Source organism: Protopterus annectens, chromosome 5.part0 (assembly GCF_019279795.1).
Source record: "Protopterus annectens isolate FY-2018-M chromosome 5.part0, PAN1.0, whole genome shotgun sequence".
NCBI lineage: Eukaryota > Metazoa > Chordata > Ceratodontiformes > Protopteridae > Protopterus > Protopterus annectens.
The window spans coordinates 1,565,264,975-1,565,291,192 of NC_056735.1; positions in this window are offsets into that span (position 1 = coordinate 1,565,264,975).

Consider the following 26,218-nt stretch of genomic DNA (forward strand, 5'->3'; position numbering starts at 1 on the left):
CTCACTTTCCAAGATTTCATTAAACAATCTGGTTAAAAACTCCACTGCCATTTCACCTAAACACCTCCATGCTTCCACAGGTATGTCATCTGGACCAACAGCCTTTCCATTCTTCATCCTCTTCATAGCTATCCTTACTTCCTCCTTGCCAATCCATTGTACTTCATGATTCACTATCCCCACATCATCCAACCTTCTACTGCAGTTAAATAAGTGGACTGGGAAAGCATTATGCTATTCCCCATACCCCCATACATGCTACAAAAGTGAGGACATTTGTTTTGTTTTATTTTGTAAATGCCTCTTTAAGTATTTGTAAACTATCACAAGACTGTCTAGAATGTACTCATCTCTAAAACCTACTTGTTGGAAATAAGATACTGATTACTATGGGATTTTATACATATCTTTTGGGAATTTTTGTAATGTTATTTGGCATCAGAAAGTGTTAATCACAGTTTCTCTCTCTGTCTCTCTCTCTCTCTCTCTCTGTAGGGATGGTTAGTTTAGATAACATAGAGGGAATGCTGAACAAGAGAAGAGATTTGTTGGATTTGTTATTTCTAGATGCAAAGAAAACTTTGACCAGAAAGCAGAAACAAGGGAACCACAGACACAAAAAGATATCAACCAAATTATGATTGTGATAAAAGAAATGGAATTTTCATCAGCAAATGTGAAAATAAAAAAATATATATATTAAAATGGATACCTTGACACTGCAGTTATTAGGGACATCTGCTTATGAATAATAACTTTACATTTATTATGTATTGTATTGTGAGCATTCTGCTTTGTAGTTGTTTAATTTTTGAAGTTCTGATGCATTGTAAAACTTCTATGGTAAATAGATGTAAGCTATTAGAAAGTATTATGTGTTCCAAATATGTGTTTCTTTTTGATGTATGTTATTATGGGTCTACTTCTAAATCTTATAGCCCATATTACCAACTCCGAAAATCCTGAGACAACAATAACAAAAGTCACAATCCCGAACTTTGGGTTTTTCATGTAGTAAGTAATCACTTGGCCAGCTGGAACCCATGCAGAGGCTAACATGCCCTCTTCTCTACTGGAGTGCAATCCGAGAGTTGGTATATTTAGTTAGGGGGGGATGTGGAGGGTAAAGCCCCCCAAATGGGAGGTGTGGGGGGCATAGTCTCCCACCTAGGTGAGTTTTACTTATTTCAGTGTGAGCTTCATTTTAAGTTGGCCATGTATTTATTTACTGCGTCTTTGGGATTCTGATGTTTTGTTATTGTCATCTTGGAATTTTTGGAGTCAGTAATATGGGCTTCGGGATTTGAAAGTAGAACCATTATTATTTGATTAATCACTAAAAGAAAAGATTGTGTTTGAAAATTATGATGAAACAGAAGGGGTGTTAAGAAATAAGGAAAGAGTAGGATTTTTGGATGCAGACCCTTAAGGACAGCAATAACAACTATGCAGAATGTTACAGTTATAAAGTAGCAAAAAGTATTCTAAAAACTAAGTCAACGTGGGAAAGAAAAAGGGACATGTTATCAGTAGAGATGACTGCAAGTAGGGTCATTGAAAATGCGTAAGAGGGAGCTGGAATTTATTGGAGAAAATTATCAAAACAACCAATGTTTTTGGAGAAAATAAATATAGAGGGAAAAGTAAATGAATAAAGTTGATGGCTTTAGAACTGCACATAGTGCAGAAGGGAGAGTGAAAATAGTAAAGGACATCTGAGTAAAAAGGAAGCCATAAGCAAACTATATAAAATGCCAAAAAGGAGAAGGTGGCAAAAAAAAAGACAAGTAAGTTCAGAATTATTTGGGAGAAAGACTTAAGTACTGCAGTTATATACATGTAATAGGAAAATGTTATGCTATTCCCCAGACATGCTACAAAAATGAGGACATTTGGATTTTTTTTTTTTTGCTTGTTGTAAATGCCTCTTTAAATATTTTTAAACTATTTCAAGATTCTCAAACATCTACCCAAATCTGAAACCTGATTGTTGGAAATGAGACACTGATTACTATGGGATTTTATACATATTTTTGGCAATTTCTTAAATTAGAACAATTTAAGGGGAATGCAGAATTATGTAACATTATTTGGCATTAAAAAGGTGTTAATCACAGTATCTCTCTCTCCCTCTCTTCTTGTGGATGATTAGTTTAGATAACATAGAGGGAATATTGAAAAGGAGAAGAGATTTGTTGGATTTGTTATTTCTAGATGTGAAAAAAGCAATTACCAGAAAACAGAAACAAAGGAACCACAGACATAAGAAGGCATAAACCAAATTATGAATGTGATAAAAGAAATTTAATTTTCATCAGCATATGTGAAATACAAAAAATGTTAAAATGGGTGCCTTGGGTACTGCAGGTAGAAGGAACATCTGTTTAGTGAATATGGCTTCTTTCAGCTTTTCCCAGTTAGGGGTCACCACAGAGGAACTCTGGTTCGCTAATGATTGGCAGTGGATTTTTACAGTGCTGAGTTGCCAGCCCGACACCCAACCTTCAAAGAAGGCACACCCATTCAGGTACGCATCTACCTGTATGTCTTTAGACGTCACTCAACATGGGAAGGACATGCAGACTCCACACAGAAGGTGCTCAAGCTGAGAATAGAATGGGAAAACCTCTTGCTGTGAGGCGACAATGCTAACCCCTGCACCACCGCGGCCCACATCTGCTTAGTGAATAATAACTTTAAATTTATTATGTACTGTATTGTCAGTATTCTGCTTTGCATATGTATAATTTTAAAGTTCTGATACATTGTAGAACTGCTCTGGTAAATAGATGTAAACTGTTGGAAAGTATTAAGTGTTCCAAATAAGTGTTCGTTTTGATATCTGTCATGATTTGATTAATTACTAAAAGAAAAAAAAACTTGTGTTTGGAAATGATGATGATGCGGTTCAAAAAATAAGGAAAGAGTAGGATTTTGGATGCAGCTCCAAGTGTAATTTTTCTGTGTGAATAGACAGCACAAATAATGTGGTAGGAGTGTTCTTGAATACAGATCATGTACACCTAGTGTACACTTAGTTTAGGCATTCTTGAACTCAGCGCTGAGTTTTTTGTTGAGTCTAGAATAGAAGCTATTGTTAAAAAAGGGATAATTAGCAGGACATATAAACTTTTGCATGATAACTATAAGAATTAGTCTGAAGAGGTTAAAAAGGTAACCATTTGAAATTTCGGGATTCACCAGAGTGAGACCCGAAACTTGGAGACTGAAAGGCCAAAAGATCAGACTTGTTTATACTAAGTCCGAGATGCCATTTCTCAGAATATTCCTTTGTCCAAGATGCAGCAATCGTAGAGTTGGTATATATACGTTTTGTGTGTTGGGGGCTTGAAACCCTCAAAAAAGAAGATTTTTTTTGCGATTCACTCTTTTTTTGTGTGTTTCAGTCTTTTTTTTCAGCTTTTCGTCACTCGGCATTTCGAGTGCCAACATTTCAATAGTGGAGGTAGTTAAAAATGACTGGTAATACAGATAATGGAAATGAAATATATAAAGGAACTGTAGAAGAACATCTGTATGGCTTCCTAGTATGCAACAACCTCCAGACAGTTTAAGAATCTTGTTTGGAAGTGTTTGCATAGGTAATTTTATATCCCGAGTAGATTTCAGAGAATTTTTCCTCATGTAGATAGCAATTGCTAGAGATGTAATAGAAAAGAGAGAAGTAACTGGGGATGTGTTTTACTGGGAATGAAACACGTGGGCAGATTTTAAAAATTCTCTGCAAAGTACTTTGTCAGAAATGTTGGAGGAACAAATGATAGTAACTAAGGAAATGTTTCTTTATTACTGGAATACAGGATCTGAATCGCCTAGACATAGCAAGGACGTTTTAATGCTAGTGGCTGCCAAAAAGCAATTACTAGGGAATGGAAATCAGAATCTAAACAAACCATAAGTGAAGTACTGAACACTAAAAAGAATAAAAGAATTGCAGGTGGGATATTCATAGGTGTGTGTGTGTGTGTGTGTGTGTGTGTGTGTGTGTGTGTGTGTGTGTGTGTGTGTGTGTGTGTGTATGTATATATATATGGTTCTACCTGACATAAACGAAACCCCAAAACACCGACAACGCAATCACCGAAACCACATAACCGACAGTACAAAAACACGAAACCCCACATGGCCGAAAACGAAATAACCGACGGTACACAAACATGAAACCTCATACACTGCACACACCACAATCACAACAATCAACAAACAAAACACATTCCCTGTCCAAAAACCACATACACAACACAAGCACACCAAAATACCTACAAACCCACACTAAACCTCACATACACAACTACCTACAACCCTAACCCAAACCCTAACCCTAAGGTCCGTCACTACCGCACACTTACCTGACCCGCTCCCTAACCCTAACTCACTTATCCCGCCCCTAACCCAAACACAATCACTACCGCACACTTACCTGACCCGCTCCCTAACCCTAACTCACTTAACCCGCCCCTAACCCAAACACAATCACTACCGCACACTTACCTGACGCGCTCCCTAACCCTAACTCACTTAACCCACCCCTATCCCCATAGACCGTCAATATCCACACTTACCTTACTCGCACCCTAACGTCCGTCACTACTGCATACTTACACAGCCTTTTCCCATGTCGTCATCCTCGGTGTCGGTGCTTTCATCCGTCAAGTCGGTCTTCTGAACTGTCGATCTTCTGGGGCCCGTCACGTCGGTCTTCTGAACCGTCGATCTTCTGGGGCTCGCAATTTGCATGTCGATGTTCCAGTGTGTAGACTAACTGAGGTAGAACCATATATATATATATATATATATATATATATATATATATATATATATATATATATGTTGGTTCATAGGTATATGCTACGCTAACACCCACCAGGGCCTTTATAAGCATAGCACTGCAATCCAACCCGACTGTGTCCCTATGTATCATGGGTGTTTATTGTTGGGGGTATGTTAGGATATTTCTACAGGTTATGTGGGGGTATGTTATGGGCAATACTGTTTGCTTCTGTATATCAGAGACATGGGGGCCACACCCGGAGTGAATTTCTGATTTCCCATCCATTGATCAAGGTTATGCTTAAATAGGTTAAGGGATGGACTCTGCTTCACATGGATGAGGAGCCTGTTCCAGAATGGGGATCCTCTAAGGCACACATCTGTCTTACCAACATGTCTTATTTATGTCAAAAGCAAATTTTAAATCCATGGATCTGGTGGTTCTGATGCTATTTGTTTTGCAGATGTGCAAAAGGTCCATCAGAGTTGGATCCAAAGATGCCTTGTATGCCAGGCATAGAGTATATAGATAGGGTTTTAAGATGATCCATATAGGACATTGTGTTTATACCTTGGATTCTGCTGATAAGGAACCTTTGTGCATGTTCCAGCTCTTGCATATGTCTGGTCAGGTACATACTGAAGGGGCCATTATACTCAATGATGGGTGTGATAAGGGCTGAATAAAGTGGCACCATGACTTACTTGGATCTGGATGCCATGCCCTAATTTGCAAGCTGGGCAGCATAGAATGATTTTCTTACTACCTTTGCCACAAGTTGATCAAAGGCCATATTACTATCTACAGATGTTCCCAGATCCCTGACTACTGGTTCAACTCTGAGGGGGGACTTATTGATGGGGTAATTAGCTTGGGTGGCAGTTTTCCCAAAATGCACTATAATGCATTTCTTGGCATTGAGGTTTAGTCTATGCCTTTGGTACTGATCATTTGTCTATGTTAGACCTTCTTATAAGATGTTTGTGTCATGGGGGGAATGTATGACAGTTTCCAATTTGCAGTCATCTGCAAACTTGGTCAGCCAAAAATTCTTGACATTAGCCTTTACCTCTAAGAAGTAGATGCCCAAATAGGAGCAGTCCCAGCACAGAGCCCTGAGGCATCCCGCTGGTGACTGGTCTCTTAGTGGAGGTGGTATTACTAGTCCTGACTTCCTGGGTCCTGTCTGTGAGCCAGCTGGCAATACAGTGAGTTATGCAGGGGTTTAGGTAAAGTTCAGTGAGTTTATCAACTACACCCAATTGCGATATTTATAGAATGCCTTAGCCAGGTAGGATGTATGCACCCTTTTCCCCTCAACCATTTCCATGGTGACCTTCTCAAAGATGTCCAGCAGGTTTAGTAGGCATGACCTTCCTTTGACAAAGCCAAACTGGTTTGGGTCCAGTGTCTGAAGGTTGCCTATGCTGTTATTAATCATTTCCATGATAATTATTTCAATGCCTTTGCATATTAGACTAATTAGACTAATAGGTCTGTAGTTTCCACGGTCAGTTGATGGTCCACCATTGTGAAGTGGGGTAACCGTTGCAGTTTTCTATTCTCAAGGTACAAAGCCCGTTTTTAGGCTATAGTTGAAAAATGACTCAAGTGGTCCTGAAAGGTCATGTTTCAAGCTATTTGGGAGGCATTTGTGATATAGTCAGTGCCCATTGAGGCTGTCTTTTTGGCCATAGCAAACGCTGCCAAGACAGCTCCCTATTAAAAGTTGGGGGTTATGCTAGTAGGTGTTTCATGGGGAGAGGTGGGGGAGTGGGAGGTGAAGTCTGAGCTGAATTTCTCAGCCAGCAAATTCCCTATGTCGCTCTGCTCTGTGAAGGTGTCATCAATTACAACCAGTTCAGCATGCTGGTTAGTGCTACCTTTGAGGTTTCAGACATAGGCCTTGTGATTGCCTTTAGCCTTTAAGGCTAACATATCCTCATAACTGCGCTTATTGGACTTAATTAGTACTCTTAGTTTCCTGTTCAGTTTAATTAGAGAGCTTCTATCATTTTGAGAGTTGCTCTTTCTGAGTTTAGCCATGACTTTTTTCCTTTTGTTATATACCTTAAGTCAGTATTCCACCAGTGTCATTTGTTTTAAAAGTTTGTAATATATGTATACATGTCAGAAGCTGACCAAGACTAGATCAGCAGGGTTGAGGGTGGGAAAGAGAACACAGTGACAAAGGTGCTGAACCACAAGAGTCAACCATTTCATCTGCTCTTTCCTTCAGTATCTGAACAGGCATCCATCGTTGTAATTTGCTGTTCTGAAACAGGTAAGCATATAGGTTTATATGTTTATAAGTAAGTAGCACTAGACTAGCTGCCCTTGCAGGCCATTTTATGCCTAGCCAATTTACCTTTCTGTGTTCAAAATAACCTATTCTCTGTGGTTATAGATTGGTCTTATGCATCCCATGGGAAATAATTATATATACCCCAGAATAACTGGGATCATACCATAGATAATTTGAGGGAACGTGTAGATCAATATGTGTGTATATACCTTTAAGAAGCTATCCAAGGGCTTCCACAAGTGCATAAATACTGAGCATGTGTAAGCTAGACTGCTATTTTGTAGTAAGCTATTGAGGTGTAAGGATGTATGTATGTAAGGTCGGTCTGTTAACCAGTTTGTTCGTATTTTAATGATGCTGCTATTCATCCTGATGTGTTTCTATGTATTAAAGCATCTAACTGAAACCCCCTGCCTGCTTGTCTTTAATGTTAGAGAAGGACAAGCGACAGGACCCATGCATGGGATAAAGCATTTAGGAACTGCATCTGTCCATTAGTAGTACAGGGGCAGTCCTGGGGTAAATTTTCTGTTTCCCATCCATAGGTCTAAGTTGTGCTTGAAAATGGACAGGGATGAATTTTGCTTCATGTGGATGGGGAGTCTGTTCCATAGCAGTAGTCTCCTCTGCGAAATATACCTGTCCTTCCAAACCGCTCTGTTGTTGTGGAAGAGGTTTAAATCCCTAGACTGAGTATTTATAATGTCATTCGAATTGTTAATATGCAGTAAATACATGAGTAATGGATCAGAGGATGCCTTGTATGCCAGACACAGGTCACCTCTTAACAGTCTGTAGAATATCAAGTATAAAGACAGGACTTTAGCACTTGTTGTTTAGACCTTGTATCCTTTTAGTAAGGTATTTCTATGGACATTCCAATTGTTGCATGTGCCTAGACAGGCACATGCCAAAGGAGGCATTATATTCAAAGACTTGCCTAATGAGAGCAGAGCAAAGGGGGACAATGACGTCTCTAGATCTGCACACAATCCCGTTATTTTTAAGCTGTACAATATAGATGGACTTTCTTACAACAGTAGGCACATGTTGGTCAAAAGTTAGATCACTGTCCACATAAGTTCCCAAATCCCAAATAACTCTTAAGGGCATATTGTCAATGTGTAATTTCCTGGAGTAGATGACTTCCCAAAGAGTACAGTAATGCATTTTTTGTCATTTAGTTTCAAAGCAAGATTTTGACACCAGTTATTTATTTGAGACAAACTTACTACAGGATGGCAAAGTTATTTGGGTATTCAATAACTGCTCCTGACTTGCAGTCATCTACAAACTTAGTCAGTCAGAGTCCTTTGGTATTGACTTTTACTTCAGAAAAATAGATTCCAAACAGGAGAGGTCCCAGCACAGAAACATGGGAGACTCCACTGGTGACCAGTTTCTTTGTGGAGGTAACTTCCCCTATTTTGATTGTCTGCATGCCAGAGCAATTAGGAGGCAGGCTATATAGCCCACAACAGGGTGGTCAGTGCTTTGTATTTAATAGTCCACACGTGTGGAGGAGGGGCAAAGGGGCTTATGTAAGGGCATGATGCACTCCACCTGACCATGACCTGGTACAACAGGATGCTATGGCAGATCATTTACTGCCAGCATCACTTCATCATGATCATGTCTGGCATGTACAGACAGAATTCTGGGCATGTGGCATATTGTCAGATGATTAGATATGGCACAACTACATATTCCAAGTGGGTATCTAACTGGAGATGGCATTCAGGATGCTCTTGTACAGCAGATACATGCACTGTGCAAAAATAAACATAGGCTACTTTCAAACTATATGCCTCTGTCAATATCTTACATGAGGCTGCTGTGCACACATATAAGCTGTTACAAGTCCAAGGCTGTAACTTTCCATGCTCAACAGGTAGCTTGCTAGGTGGCAGATGCTACTGTCAGCATGGATGGTACTGCCTCAGCATCTCCACAACCAGCTTACACAAGACGTGGCAACTAGTCAGCAGACTTCTACCCATGGACAGTCACATGTTGGTGTCTCTATTAAATTGTCCATGGCTGAGACAGTACAGGCAAACCCAACCCTGATGTACAGCTGGCTCTGATGGAGTAGAAGGATATGACTATGGTCCAGGTGTCCCCAGTTCAGCTAGTGGCTGAGGCACCTGATGGAGTTGGCAGAGAAGGATGGGGTACCCATTCTGGTTGTAGTGTGGGACACAGCCAGTCAGTCATACTCTCTTGGAGGAACAGTTGTGATGCAGATGAGTGGACTGAGGTGGGCAGTATATTCACATGCCACCACTTAGTGTTAGCTATCAAGGTGAGTATGCTACAAGTATGCAGTCACATGTGGAAACCATTGTGGTCCACTTTGATGATGTGAATTACATGTTCCCCCTGTCTAGGGTGGGAATGTGCCATTACAAATGCCCTCATTGTTGGGAAGTCAGCAAGTGCATGATGCATGTGACTGCCTGATGGATCCCCCCAGATAGCTGTGTGTGTGTGTGTGTGTGTGTGTGTGTGTGTGTGTGTGTGTGTGTGTGTGTGTGTCCCACATCTGCCACCTAATCAGTTATCATCTGTGCAGACCGCCACCCAGCTGCTAAATATACTGTAGTCACATGTTGTGAAGCATGCTTTGGGCAAGGAGTATCCATCTTGCTTCTTTTTTGTGTAAATATGTGATCACAGCACTTAAAGTGTCCAAAAACCTGCTCCATGTTTTCAAGAAGATAGAAAAATTGTATGCATTTGGCTTCAGATCAACATGTGCCTCTCTTCAGCAAAACACTGTATAGAGGGTAATTATCGAAAGCCAAAGTAAGTATACTGCATTGGCTTTGAAATAATTGTTACTTTATTTCAAAGCCATGTACTATTAAAAGAAGTAAAGAACAAAAAAACAATGTTCAAGCAACCGATGTTCTAAGGCTGAACAAGCTGAGTGGTCTAATATATTTGAACTTGTCAGCATTTCTTTTGAAGTAGCGTAGTTGGTAGGAATGGACTTAAATTTTTTGTTTCATCTGCTTTGATGTTCCTAAAGAAATGGTTCTGTGATTCATGAGTCTAAATAGATATTTAAATATATACAGTAAATATATATTTAGTGGGATTGCACATCTAGGCTTATAAGGGTCCTAGTGGTCATTAGCCTATTATACATCTATGAACCTGTGAAAATACTCTCTAAAATTTCTAGAAGAGTTAATTTTGTTACTGAAATTTGCCTGTAACTAAGGTTTCAGAACAAAGTCTTTTAGTGTGTGTGTGTGTGTGTCTGTTTTTGTATATGTTGCCCCTCCCCTAAAACAAAGCTTCATTCCTCTTACTTGTGTGCCTTTTTTATTTATTTATTTGTCTTTTGTTAACCGGGTTAGTCCAACTGGGCCAAAGGCCCATTTTCATTGAAGTCCTTAGTAGAAAATTTCTACAAGAAAACAATACAATATGTTAACTATACAAGAAATGTTAACAAGATATAATATCAGACATACATACAATATAGAGGTGAAAAAATACAAAAATTAAAAAATTACAGAAAGTAATACAGAGTACCTAAGATATATACAAAAGATTTAAAAAACTGTTGTTTTCATATTAACTAAAAAATAAATCAAAAATACACCTGTTTAAAAGTATTAATAGTGAGGTAGAAATAGAGAGACAGAGAAGCATAAATGAGTCTTAAGTATAAGGAGATAAGAAAGAAGAGAGAAGCAGGAAGTTAGTTCATTTTGGAGGAAAAAGACAATGAAGTAAAGTATGCTACAGTTAAGTAGAGTAAAAGAGGTTGTATAAGTATTTGATATGTTTTCTTAAGCAAATGAAACATGTTAAGAACATACAAGGAAGTATGATTTAGGTAGGGTGTGGCAAGAGCAGGAAAGTGAATTAGCAAGGTACGTTTTTAGTTCCTCTTTGAAGAGTGAGGTAGATTTGATAGAACATATATTACTGGGAAGTTTGTTCCAAGTACGGGATATTGAGCATTTATAGAGCAATCTGCCTATTGATTTGTTTGGTTTGTAGGTGTTGAGTAGCAATTGTTCTGGGCTATGGAGAGGACGTGTACATATATAGAAGGATATAAAAGTGGACAGAGAGGGACAGTCTGCGGGTTTGTTAATTAGTGAATGAGCCATTTGTAGCTGAGATAGTTGGAGTAGCTGAGGGAATTCAAGCCAATGTAGTTGTTTAACAGTGAGGCAGTGGTGAGATTTGTAAGGGAGGTTACAGGCAAATCTAGCAATTTGGTTGTAAGTTTGTTCAGGTGTGGCTATGAGGTTGTCTTGGAGGTGAGTAAATATAGAAGATGAGTAAAGCAGGCAGGGGAGGAGGTAGGCTTGGGCAAGAGAAGTGTTCGAGGTACTGGATAGATATTTTTTGTTTCTATACAGTAGAACAAGTTTTAGATTTTTTTTTTGATGCAATGTTGGATGTGAAGGTCGAATTTTAGGGGTCTACTTTATTCTCTCGAAAGCTGAAAAGGGCGAATACAAATAGCGCGACATGTAAAGAGTGAACTGCGAATACGTCAAACGAACAAAACCACGAAAAGAGAAGTGTCGAATCATCATAGTTGTCCCATCTGAGGTATAGCTCCATAAGGCAAGTGTGCGATAGTTACAGACCTTAGGGTTAGGGTGTGGGTTAAGGTAAGTGAATAAGTAGGTAATGTATGTAAGGTTTAGTGTAGGGTTTTGTTAAGTGTATGTGTGTGGAATATTTAGTTTGTTTGGGTATAGCTCCATAGGGGAAGTGTGCAGTAGTTACGGACCTTAGGGTTAGGGAGGGGTTAAGGATAGTGCATAGATAGTTGTGTATGTGGGGTTTAGTGTAGGGTTAGCAGTAGGGATTTGGCGCTTTAATTTAGGGTTAGAAGTAGGGTTTTGGTTAGTGTATGTATGTGTTTTTTTTATTGTGTTTGGGTAGGTAGTGTGTTGCAGGTGGTGGGTTAGCCGACTAAGATGGTTCAAGGTTTTAAATTCCGCGGTTTAGTACGATCAACGTATTCGCAGTTTGCTCTTTATGTGTCGCGCTATTGGTATTCGCCCTTTTAAGCTGTCAAGAGAGTAAAGTAGACCCGAATTTTAGTTGGTTGTCTATTGTAATGCCTAAGATTTTGGTATGGGAGTCGGCATGAATGATAGTATTATCCAGGGAAGCGATACAGGAGGTACTAAGTTTGGACATAGATTTAGGAAGGAAGAAAATAATTTAGTTTTTTTTTTTTAGGTTTGAGGATGAGTTGGTTGTTAATCAACCAGTATTCAATGGTGTTGAAAGAACTCTTAAGTGAGAGTGTGGAGGTCAGTGAGGTTATTAGTATAGGTAACAACAGTAGTATCGTCCACATACTGTATCAGTGAAGATGTGCAGCAGGCGGAGTGTAGATTGTTTGTAAAGATATTAAAGAGTAGAGGCCCAAAGATGGATCCTTGAGGGACTCCTGTTTGGACAGATAGGAAGGGAGAGCATGAAGTTTGCCATCTAACAGATTATAGTCTGTTGCTAAGATAGCTAGAGAAACAGAGAATAGTGGAGGAGGAGTGGATAATATTGGATAGTTTAGATAGTTTCAAATGCCTTGAATAGGTCCAGGAAAAGACATGACACCATTTTATTGCTGTCTCTAGCCTCAGCAACAGACTGAGTGAAGGATAGAAGGACTGTGGAGGTGCTGCAGTGGGGCCTGAAGCCATGTTGAGCGGGGGGGTGGGGGTGGGGGGGGTCAAAAGGTTTTCCTGAAGTAGTTTTTGAGAAGTTGTCTATGAATGCATTTCTCTAGGATTTTTGAGAGAGGGAAGAGGATGGCTATGAGTTGAAAGTTGGAGGGATCTGTGAGGTTACATCCTTTGTGAAGGGGAATAGTATAGAAGGACTTTCAGATGTTAGGGACAGTGGATTCTTTAATAGAGCAGTTTATAAGGATGGAGATGGGATATGCAATAGTATTAGCTGCAAGACTGAGATATTGTGGGGGTAGGTTGTCAAAGGAGGGAGAACATGGTTTAAGCTTCAGTAAGAGGGATTTTATATAGGGAGTGGAGATGGGTTTTAGGGAAAAGGCAATAGGAAGGTGCATGCTGGGGGTGGAGGGGGATTGTATGTGGTTTTGGTCAGGATGAGTTAGTTTACAGATGGATTCTATGAAGTATGTGTTATGTAAAGTGATAGTTTCAAGTGGTGACTTATTGGGGAAAAGGTTTAGAGTAGTATGCTTCCGTGGGTGAAGAATCTTGTTCATGGTGTGCCAAAATATTTTAGGGTTAGAGTGGTGGATGGATTGGGCTTCCTGATAGAATTTTTGTTGTTCTGAATAATGTTTTTTTTTTGTGATGTACCTTATTTCTTTGAATTTAAGGAGGAGAGAGGAGGATTTGACTTTAACCATTACTTCCAAGTATTATTGAAGTCAAGAACAGTATCTTTTAGAGGAAGGTCATAGAGCTGTGACCATTTTACTAGAGAGAGTTGGTTGTTAAAAGTTTCCTCATTAAAGCTAGCTAGATTGTGGAATTCTCTATAGAGGTGGGTTTTGTTGGTGTGGGAAGGCAGCCTTTTAGTGAAAGTAGGGAGGTGGTCACTTAATGAGTCAGGTAAAGTAGTAGGATTGTGGTAGTGGTTAGTGTTGGATGTTAGTATCCAGTCTAGAGTTGAGGAGGTGTTTTTGTTAATATCGGTGGGGGTTGTGATAAGTTGACTGAAACCATAGAGGTTGATACTAAGAGTAGGAGAATTTAGTGAAATCGATGTTGACGTCTCCTAGTATGATTGTCTCATGGGGCAAATTTTGGAAAATCTGGGATAGAATGGATTCAAGAATAGGTATATTCTTGCCAGGAGGAATACATATGGCAGCAATAGCATTTTTTTGTGTGAGTGTTAAGGTGACAGTTGAGAATGATAAGTTCAGCTGGATAAAAGTCAGGGAGGGGGTAGGAGAAGGGTTGAGGTTAAGTAGCTTCGTGTACAGGATAGCAACACCTCCCCCTTTTTTGTAGAGTCTGTCATGATGGAAGATGCTATAGATGGGGGTGGATAGGATTTCAGAATTTGAAATAAGAGGTTTGAGCCAAGTTTCACATTAGAAAGTGTTATTATATGAGGAGTACGGTGGATTATCCAAGCGTGTAACTCAGTTATTTTATTGGTTAGACTTTGAAGGTTTATGGAGTAAATAGCAATGTGTTTTGTTAGAGAGGAGGGGTGTTGATTTACAGTAGGTGAGTTGGTAGCAGTGGGGGTAGAGGTAGGGGATGGACCAGGATTGGGATGGATGTCTCCATCTATAAATAAGATAGAAAAAAGAAGATTGGCTTTAGTGTAATATGAGTAGTGGTTAGAGGTTCTTAGCTTATATTTCGGGGTAGATAGAGTATTGCTGAAATGTTTTATTTTGTAAAACTGGGTGTGGGAGGTATTATAGAGTGAAGGAGAGATTAGGAATGGCAGGGTAATACTGCAATATGGATAACTATGTGAAAGAATGGGAAATAGTGACAAATAGAATAGTTTAGTGTGAGAAGAAGATAAGCAAGAGAGGGTGAGGAGAATGGTAGTAGGAAGTTCACTAGCATGTTGTGATATGATATAGGTAAAACAGGTAGATGAGAGACTGTAGTGGATGACAGAAGGGAGTTGGAGTAAGGTATTAAGGTATACAGTGGGAAGAGGTTAATAGGAAATTGTCTGAAAGATAAAATGTATAGGCAGAGGTGGAGCAAGGGGGAAAGTAATTGAAGTTTGGGAGTGATGTGCAAGTGGGTGGAGTAAGCAGTATTAGAGAGAGAGCAATGGAAAGGGAGGGCTTACATTTAGGGTAGGGATGGGCTATTTTTGATTAATTGGAGGTAGGGGAGGGGTTCAACAAGGCGTTTAATGGCTAAATCTAGGGTATGCAGGGATGAGTGGGAATGGGGGTAGGGTAAGGGAGCAGAGTGAGCCAAGCAAAGCGAGGGTGAATGGAGCAGGTTGGACCAGAACTGGATCTGCCTGAGCACAAAAAACAATTTCTAAGTTAGGCTAGTAAGATAATCTGTTCTAGTGCTAAAGATTAGTGATGTGAATTTGGGAGAAAAAAGTGAACAATGTAAATTCTAAGGTAGGAGAGAGGGTCAGGGTTTAGGTAGCTGACTTGGAAATACACAAACCAGCAGTGGAAAATATGTTGTCTTGAGAAGGAGGAGATGTTACAGGCTATGCAGATAAATCCTACACAAAGGGCTAAGAGTGTCCATTCACAGACCAGGCTGGGGTACATGTTAATTGAAAGGGGAGGTGGGTATAAGCATTATTACCTTGTTTATGTGATGTATGACTGGCCATCAAGAACAAGAGTTAAGTTATAGTACAACAGTTTAGAAAAATAATGTACAAAGTTAATGCTTGAATTATGAGGCTGCAAGGAGCAGTTTTCTTTCCGCTAGTGCAGAATTGTGGCTGCAGTCCACCTTTTGCTTGTGTAGTTCAGGGAGTGAGGCTACTTAAAACACAGTGTGTGTTCCTGAAGATAGAAAAAAAACATAAAAAAACAGGGAGAAGGGAGGGAATAGTTAGTTGAATCTCTAATTAATGTTTGACTGCATAGTTAGTATCAGAATATAGTGAAGTGTAGAACGAAAAGTAGAGGATGAAGGTGGAAAGGAGGTTAAGTAGAAGGGATAGTGGGTATAGGAGTAAAATTAAGGTGAAAGTTAAACAGCTGAAGAGAGACAAGCTGAGTCCATAGCTATAATAGACATATAAACTATTAACATCAAAAACAGTGCATAACTGTGTTTGTATTTCATCAAAAGCTAACTCTTCACCGAGATCAGTTATTGTTAAGTTCTTCTCATCTCAAGACAAGGAGCTAATACTTAAAACAGCCTGGTCCATATCTCCTATTAAACTGGATGGCAAACTAATAAGATTTGATAATGACTGTTCCAATGCTGTGATGATCAAAAGGAAAAAGTGTTTTGCCTCTAATAAAAGAACTTAAGAAAAGACAGTTTAAGGTGCATTTGCTCTTTCCTGTCAGCCTCACCTTTTAAAAGTCTGTTTATGATGCCAATGATTCCTCTGAATTTTTCTTTTAAATTCAGCAGAAGCAAGTCAAACAAAAATCTCAGCCTTTGTGACATAAATATTCATCATCTTAGGAGAATTATGTAGCTGAGCAAGAACCACTTAAGCCTTGTTTCCGCAGTATTACTTTTCATTTGTTTTGTCTCTTGCTTCAAAAGTTATGCAAACATTTCGTACAGGACATTAGATAAAGCATAAAATGGTACAGTAGTTACATGATGAATTCCATTTCTTTTCATAATGTCTTCAAAATCCACATTGGTGAAAAGAAATCCATTATCGGACACCATTAATTCTGCAGTAAAACTTTGTCTCAGTTTCTCAGTTGTTGCACATGCAGTAGGACAATTCTTTTTTTAACACATTTATTGAATTATCACTTAAGACATAGGCAAACATGCATTTATTTATATAAGAAAACAAATCTATGTTAAAATATTCACAATTACAATCATTATACATCACATATATTTTTATACACAATTATTATCAATCCAACAGTACATAAATTGATCAGTTCCTCCCTTCCTTTAAACCTCGCTCCTCCACCAGAACATTATTCTGTATGTATTGTTCCCACAATTCCCATGTTTCTATATTATTTGCTCCTACCCTTTTCTAAAGATCTCACTTCCAGTTCTTTTATCTCTATTACAATATTCATTACTTCAAATACAGGTGGTTTAGACTTGGTGGTTTAGACTTTGACTTCCATTTTCTAGTAATTGCTTTTTTGGCAGCAACCAGAGTTAAACTTAACAAAGGCCTTAATATGTCTAGGCAATTCAGATCCTGAATTCAGCTGAAAGAATAATTTCCATAGTTATACATATTTGCTTATCCAATATTTATGACAGAGTACTCTTTAGGGAACTTTTAAAGTCTTCCAATTCATTACACTCCTAAAACATAACTAACACTGAATAGTTGTTTGCTAAAGGAAAACTATTCAGAACAGTGTGGTCTCTCATTAACAACAACAAAAAAAACTTGCTTAAACAAAAAAACTTGTCACTAGATTAAGCTAAAGGCATTCATTCATACATTCACCTATGCAAAAGTTAAAGAGAACAGTTCAGCTCTGCATATATTATATTATATTATATTCAGTGAGCTTTTACATCCCATCCGCCACCCCAGCAGCCCAAGATTACAACCCATTAACTCAAATGTGCTTTTATAGGTTCATAGGTGTGTACTAGGCTAATGGCCCTGGAGCACTTACAAGCCTAACCCATAGGATTACGCTGGCATCATGCCAACTCACCTTAGTTCCCAGTGCTTCTGTCAAGTAGAGCCACTGGAGTGATCCCCGGGGTGAATTTTCTATTTCCCATCCACTCATCAAGATTTCTCTTGAAGAGGGCCAGTGAGGTGCTCTGCTTGACATGTATGGGAAGTCTATTCCATAGCATGGGTAGTCCCTGGGTTATGAACCTGTCCCTCCAGCATCTTCTGTTGATTGTGGAAATGAGGTCGAGGTCTCTGGAGTGTGTGGTGTGGAGGGACTGGGATTTCTTTAGCTGTAGCATTTCTAACAGACCTGGGTGAGACATGACTTTGTAAGTCAAGCAGAGATCACCTCTAAGTAGGCGATATGAAACAGAGAATAGTTGGAGTTTTTTCAGTCCGTTCATATAGGACAATTGTTTAAGGCCTAGGATCCTCTTTGTGAGGTACTTTTGCAGCCTCTCCAGTTGTTGCAGGTGTCTAGTGAGGTACATGCCAAATGGGGCATTGTACTCGATGACTGGCCTAATGAGGGAAGAGTAGAGGGAGACAATGACCTCTTTCTTCCTGGATGCAAAACCCTTAGTAATGAGATGTGCCACATAGAAGGACTTTCTGACCACAGTGGCAATGTGGTGGTCAAACGTGAGGTCACTGTCAACCTATGTTCCCAGATCTCTTATAATGCCTTCCGTGTTCAGTAGACTACTATCAATGTAGTAATTCAAGGGAACCGGGTTTTTCCCAAGGGGAATGACGATACATTTTTGGCATTGAGCTTAAGGCCATGGTTCTGACACCAGTAGTTGGTGTCATTGAGGCCTTTCTGTAGGATATCAACATCATTTGGGGAGTTAATAATAGCTCCCAACTTGCAATCATCTACGAACTTTGTCAGCCAGTGTCCCTTCGTTTTGGCCTGGACTTCAGAGAAGTAGATACCAAACAGGAGAGGACCCAGGACCAAACCCTGTGGGACTCCACTCATGACTGGTTAGCAGTCTAACTTGGAGTCAGCTACTTTCACACTGTGAGTTCTATCTGTGAGCCAGTTTGCAACCCACCTAGCGATATAGGGGTTGATGCCTAGCTTAGTGAGTTTTTCTATGATTCCTGAGTGGGGAATGGTATCAAAGGCCTTGGCCAGATCAAGGTAGGTTGTATGAACCACTATGCCTTCATCCACAGCTCTGGTGACTGACTCAAAGAAGTCAACCAAGTTGAGCAGGCATGATCTACCCTTCTCAAAACCAAACTGTGTAGGATCCAGAGTTTGGAGGTTACCTATATCCTTGTTTATTAGGTCTATGATGATGCATTCCATAGCTTTGCATATCAGACTCGTCAGGCTAATTGGGTGATAAGTCCTGGGGTCTGTAGTCGCTCCTCCTTTGTGGAGAGGGGTGACTGTAACAGTGCACCATTCAGTATGGACAAAGCCTGAGGTGAGGCTGTGATTGAACAGGGCACACAGGTGAGGTGCCAGTTCACTCTGTAGTTCCCATAGAAGTTGTATTCTTGGCCTTGAACAGTGCTGTTTTAACCTGTGCAGCAGTAATACTGGGTACCTGGCAATCTACTGGTATTGTGATTTGTCCTTTGGGGGGGTAAAGTTAGCACTGAATCTGTCAGCCAGTATACTGCCAATATCTGTTGGTATAGGTATATATCGGTATAGGAGGTACCATTGTGCAGTAACTCAGAGCAAATCTGGGTATTGCCATGGAGATTCTTTACATAACTATAGGAGGCCTTGTGGTTCTGTTTTCATAGCTAGCTTTAAATGATTTGATGAGGGATCTCAACCTTTTGTTGACGCTGATAACAGAGTTTTTCCAGTCTTGGGACTTTGTCTTATTCCATATAAGTTTCCTCTTTCTGTTGTAGAGTTTGTTTATGGCAGGGGACCACCAGATTGGCTTCCTTTTTTTTTTTGAGGAGAGCGTCTTAGTTCTATTGGGTATGGCAAGATCCATGAATTTGTGTACATGTTGGTGTATGATTTGGCAGTCATGCAACTATTCTCCATTTGCATCGGTGCCGTGAAGTTAGCCACCTCTGTTTTTAGGAGCTGAAAGTTAGCTTTGGAGAAGTTTTTCATGGTGGTTACCTTTGTGGGAGGGGTAGGAGGGATGTGGATTTCCAAGGTGATTAGTTTGTGGTCGGATCTAACCAGGGAGGAGTTAACTATTGGTGTAGAGCAAAGGTTGCCCATGTTAGTAATGACCAGGTCAAAGATATTCCTACCTCTAGTGTGGGTAAGAACGAGCTGGTCCAGACCATTGGAATTAATGAATTCCAGAAAGCATTGGGCAAGTGTATTGGTACATGAGTAGTTTTCTCAGTTAATGGAAGGGTAGTTGAAGTCACCCAGTATGAGAGTGTTAGGTTGGACCCTAATATTCTCCAGGGTGCTTAGGAATGTGGAGTGTGAGTCTTGGGACATGTTTGGGGACCTATAGCAGGCTACGACCTGAATCACTGTCTTACCCAATGTTAGCTGCACCTGAAGTATCTCAGATGCGTTATGTTGGGCTACCAGTCTGGAGGTGTGCGCATCCTTTATGAATATGGAAACATCACAGACTTTGGAGCGTCAGTCCAACTTCTGGGGTTGAAAGGTGTGGAATGAGTTATAGACTGATAGTTCAGGGGTGCTTTCTGTTGCTTTGAATCAGGTCTCTGTTACAGCACAAATGTCGATGTACTCAATTTTCAGGAGTGCTTCAAGCGAGTGCATTTTGAGATTTAGACTTCTAGCATTGAGCAGCATGACTCTCAGATTGCATTTGTTTGTAGCTGTATTGTAATGCATACATTTCTTAAAACTAAAACAAAAAAGAAAAATACTTGTTTACTTTACTATCTCCATCACACACAACAATCACTAAAAATGCTTTACTATATAACATGCAGTTTATATCATGAAATGCTTTATAAAAATACTGTTAACAAAACTGTTTTACTTACAGTTACTTTTTCTTTTTCCCCTTTTAGTGTCCTCCCAAACATGAGTGATATGAAGTGGGTCCCATGCCTGTCAGTTTCCCTGCAAATTAAAGAAAGTCAACAAAAATTCAGTCTGATTGATGCTTTATATTCACACATTTATTTGCTAAGTTCTGTGTTGCTAGTCTTCTTCCTGTTCATCTCCATTTCCCAACCATAGACTCCAGTTCAAGTCCAAGGTACTCACAATTCTAGTCAACTCCTGTACTTTTTTTCTGTCTCTCAACCATTTTCCTTTAGAACATTGGAAAAGGTTTCACTGGCAAAGTCTGTCTATGAATTTTATTATCAGAATGAGAAGCAGAGTTCCCTTCTGTTTGATGGCTCACTTTTTGTTGGACAAACTGTGTATTTCCTCCCTAGCCTGTCCTGCATCAAAAAAATATTTTGATCCTTCACGAAAAATATGAAGACAGATGGATATAGCAGCTTGAATATCACAACTGCCTCTTGAAATTCCCTGACTGCTGCGATAAATTTGCTTCTCTTCTGCCTGGTGTAGACTGAATAATCATTTTACACAAACCCTCTAGTATCTCCAATTTTTAATATTTTGCCCTTCTGACACAGTTTTTTCAGGATCAACTCTTTCTGCTAGTATGACTGCATCTTTAATAATATAGGTCTTGGCGACTTTCTCAAGGCCAGGCTTGGAGCATACACATGATGCGCCCTTTCAATTAACAAATCCGGCTGTGGAATACCAGTCCTGTTATTTATTTGCACTTTCATAAAATAACACAGTCTGTTGCTTCTAGTTTCTCTGTTACAGCAGAAAAATTTGGATTGCTTCTATGTGCTCTGTCCTCTATCTTTACCATTTTTTGAGACAGCTCTTCTTAAGCAGTCTCATACTCAGCCAGCCTTTTCTTCATTTCATCCTCTGATTTTTTACAGTTGTATTAGTTCCTCTGAATAGCTGTTTAAAGCTTCTTCCATTTTTTTCCAGATTTTTGTTATCTGAGTCTATATACTCCGTCAATGTTTTATTTATTTTAATCATTTCTGAGCATCTTTGACTTAATTTGACCTCTGAATTACTGCAAGTCACCTCTTGTACTGAAGCTAGAGTTTGAACTGCTTTTTACTGAACAGCTGTAGGATTCTTCCCAGTCAGAGTTTTCTTTTCACCTTTCCTAACTGATTCTCTTTCAGACTCTCTAAGTTTCTTCTTTGCTGGCATCTAGTCAGTGTACTTCCTAGCCAGTGACTGAATTTTATTAAAACAGGCAGAATTACTGGCCCTTATCTCTCAGCTTCTTTTCGCACACTAGGAGAGCTGAAATTAAGCTTTTGATCAATGTGCAGCCATCTTGGAAAGCCCTATAGTAGCACATTTCTTGACATAAATTTCCATCTGTTTTGAGTGAAAATCCATCACAACTGAAAACATTATTTCAAATAATGAGCCAGCATATTTAATTTACAATGTAGACCATGGACTTTTAAGTCATTCTTGCAGGTGTAAATGTGTATTTGGTGGTGATTTACTTTTACTTGATGTTCATACCATATCTTAACTTCATTTCCCACATTCAGACCCATATCAGGCAACCATACTTGTGATATGGTTAAACCTTTTAGTCTGGACCCTATAAAATGAACTTGTTGCAGCATTTTCAGTATTACGGAATAACCTTAAGGATCATTTATAACTATAGATTCCATAAGTACATAACCAGACTTTGAACCCCGTAGTACACAATCTTTCCTGACACTTAATGCTTGCCACTTAAAATGTATAGTATAAATATTAGTTCTGATTTTTTAAGTAAACTTTTCAAGACATATTTGTGAACATGTTAGTGAATTATACCTTGTGCATTCCCAAGTCTAATTTACTTCATATGCACTGGTAAATTGTCCGCAATATCTTAAATCAGTACTCAATCAGGTATGTGCAAGACTACAGGCTTTTCTAAAACATGTAGCCTATTTAATGCATTACATTTACTATAAAGAGTTAATTTAGGTAAGAAAAATTTAGGATTGGCATGCTTTATAATATGAGTACTAGCTGTGGTTCTTCAAATTCAGTTTAATGATTAAGTAATTTTTCTAGAGGTTCACTTTTAAAATGTATATGCATTATTTTCCCCAACTTGCAGTTAACATTGTTCAGCCATCTTCCCCTCAGCAAGCCTGAGCTAGTAGCTTTAACAGGTAATGCTTTACAGTGTTCATTACAAGCAACTTTTTACAGCAGTAGTTCTTATTTGTTTATACTGCCCTGTATATGATTTCTGAACAAGGTCAATTGATTGCAAAATGGTGAGGTATTTGTTTCTCTAAATTGCACTTCATTTATAAGAGTTACACTGCTCCCAATATCAAGCTCAAAATTCACAAGTCTTTCTTATTTCTTAATTTCTATTGGAACAAGTTTACTTTTATCTTTTATTTTGTTGTTGTATTTTTAGGATTGGCACTCTAGGTAAAATAAATGTTTGTCATGTTCCTCTTCAACAAGAACATGTAAGCAACCAGTGGTAAACTTCCTTTCCCAAGTATTTTCCATCAGTAATAACTTTTTGTATTACAACTAATTGTAAATAGAGCCACCTATACATAGCTGGAAGATATAGCAAGTCTACTGGCAGATAAATGTTGCTCCTATTTTACCTCCACTCTCCCTGACACCAGTCAAAAAATGCCCCCAGCCAAAACTTTCCCAATTGTCACTAGGGAACAAATCCTCAATGCACTCTCCAAGGCCAAGAACACTGCATCAATAAGCCCCAGTAATATTTCAGGATACATCCTTAATAGCATCAAACATGAACTTACCGGACTTCTAGAATCATTATTTAACCATTAGCTACAGACAGGCTTCATGCCACACATTGAAAGACTGCAATCATCATCCCTTTGCAGAAGGACAGGCCATCTATGGACCTGGGTAACTACTGACCCATGAGCCTGACTAGTCTCATATGCAAAGCCATGGAAAGAATTATCAGGAAAATGATAAACAATGGCATAGGAAACCTTCAGACTCTTGATCCAACCCAGTTTGGTTTTGTAGAAGGCAGGTTCTGCCTACTCAACCTGGTGGACTTTTTCTGAGAAGGTCGCCCAAGCAATGGATGAGAGTAAAATGGTGCATGCTGCCCACATTGACCTGGCCAAAGCATTCAACACAATACCCCACTCAGGCATTGTAGACAAACTCATTAAATTTAGGTAAAACCCATATGTCACCCACTGGTTGTTTTAAAATAAAAGCATTGCAAAACACTGCATGACTAATAAGAGCAAATCACAAAGAGCTAAATACTTTTCTCACACTAAAAAAGCCCTGTATCTGTAAACTCCAACTACACAACTAAGATCAAGTGAAATCTTGGTAGTGGTACTGTTTTGGAAAGGGGTTTTAGTAACCTAATGTGTAGGGTTAGGGTTGGGGGAGGGGCAGGGCTATGGTTTGGGTTACGATTAGGGTTAGCACACATGACCAAGGTGGGTAGGGCAGCTCCACTGTTTTACTCATGTGTGTACTAACCCTAACCATAACCTTAGCCCTACTCTTCCCCAGCCTTAACCCTACACATTACAGTACTGAAAGTTCTTTCCCTGACAGTATCACTACACAAGACAAAAAGATGCAGAACACACAAAACATGCACAACACTAAATCTATCCCCTTACCTAACCCTTACTGTAAGCATAACCCATGAAAACTTGCACATACACACTAACTGCTCTAACACAGTCTTGCACATCTTCACAACCACTTTTTTATTTAAACATTAAATTTTCATTCACATTCCTGCTTACTTATACTATATAAAACTAAATTCAACCATAAGTGACTTACACCAATGAGCCTTCACTCATTTGTGCATTCTCACAAAATCTTTTCAATGAAATGAGTATTCAACATCTTGAGTTACAACCACACACACACACAAAAAATAAATATGGGTTCCTATCAAGCACTCAATCAAGAGATCAGCTGCTTGAAATACTGGCAAAATAGTTAGAAAATTCACATTTCAAAAGTTGTTGGTATTTGGCTGTGTGAGATCACTGTACATTGGGAAATGGTAATTTGCCCTTTCCTCTCTGTATTGCAGTCTCAGAGCTGGGGTATATATAAGTATCAGGAGGTGTGGCTGTTGCTGTGGGGGGGGGGGGGTGCCCCTGCAAAAATTAAAAAAAAAATTTCAGTCTTGTAGAGTGAATCTTTTTTTATGTCTAAGTGCATTTGACACACACACACACACACACACACACACACACACATATATATATATATATATATATATATATATATATGATATATACACGTGTAATTAGTAAAATATCCTATTCATAGGGCAACAGAAGTGTTCTTGGTCAGGGAAGATTGTATACGTCACATAACATAAAAGTACCAAAAGTGTTAAGAGTAGAAATTGGACCATAGACTGACAAGGTATTTTGCTATTGGCTGATTCCATATTAATTCCGAATGGACACACAACAGTGAGAGTAGCCAAGAATAGTTAACTTAGCATAAACAGGTAGGCAGGCTAGCTTAGATGTGGAGGCTGACATATGAATGCCCCCAAAATATTTCTAAGTTACCAAGAGGACCCAGAGAGCATGTATGACATCAAGATAGATGACCAGTGGTGTTCAACAGAATGCATGCTGCTTCTTGATGAGGGAGAGCAGGCAGGCAGTAATGGAGGTGACCTGTTCTGTAGAAGGGCTAGGAGTATAAAGCGAGTCTGGCCGATTACATGTTGGATAACCAAGACAAGATCTGACACATTTTAACTAGGTCAAATAAGTGTCCCTTGGATGGGTCACAGTTGAACTGTGTAGCAGGCTGTACTGACCTTCTGGGAACAGATGTGTTTTTCCCGGTACTGACATTTTGGGATACTGTATTCCAGCCCTTTTATAGCGAAAGAAAATATGAAATTAACAGTGAATGCAGGTAATATACATTATATGTTAAATTAATAGAAGATGTACAAGATTCCATTCATTGTATGCCATTCATCACAATATACCTACAATGATTTGAATTGTTAGTGGAACCTAACTGTAGAAGCATAGAATAATGGATACTGCAGAGATATTTAGTCTGCAAAGAGTGCAAAAATTCTGACAATAAGTCCAACATGTATAAAAGGATAGCCAGTAAGAAGTCAGTTTTTTACATAGTAGTTGCCTTAGTAAGTAGCTTTTAAGGACAAAATCTTGCTGTGCTATAGGTGCAACACAAAATGCCATTAATCCTGAACAAGCTACAGCCAAGAAATCATACAGGCTTTTGTTATAGAGACAGATTCTTAATGGAACATGAAGAAATAAATACCGTTAGCAGTAAATTTAGTTCAGCTCCAGCTAACCTCGTAGAGTAGGAAGATGGAAAGTAGAGAGTACCATTACAGCAAAATATATGAAAAAAGACTAGTGTAAACTGAGAAAGAGAAGAAGGGAAACATCAAGCTGAAAGCAATAAATGAGGGAGATTGAAATTAAAAAAAGTGTAGGGGTAAGATTAATAGCAGTGGTAACAGTTCACATTTGCTGGTCTCCAGGACTGTTTACTGTACTGCTGTACAATTGGTCTATGACATGTAATATGAGTTGCACATTGTATTAGAATGAGGTGGGAGGGGCTGTTAATGCTGTGTGAGAAAGAATTAAGAAAAGTTCTACCAGTACCCAAATACAAGTAGGGCTGAGTGCTAAGTGAATAGTGAGACAGGTTCCCACGTCAAGAAGGGCAAAAATGTCCTGATTTTACTTCACAGGTTTTCCCTAAACTATGTTGAGTTTCATTTCACTGAAGCCTCACTAAATTAAATAAACTAGTCCAA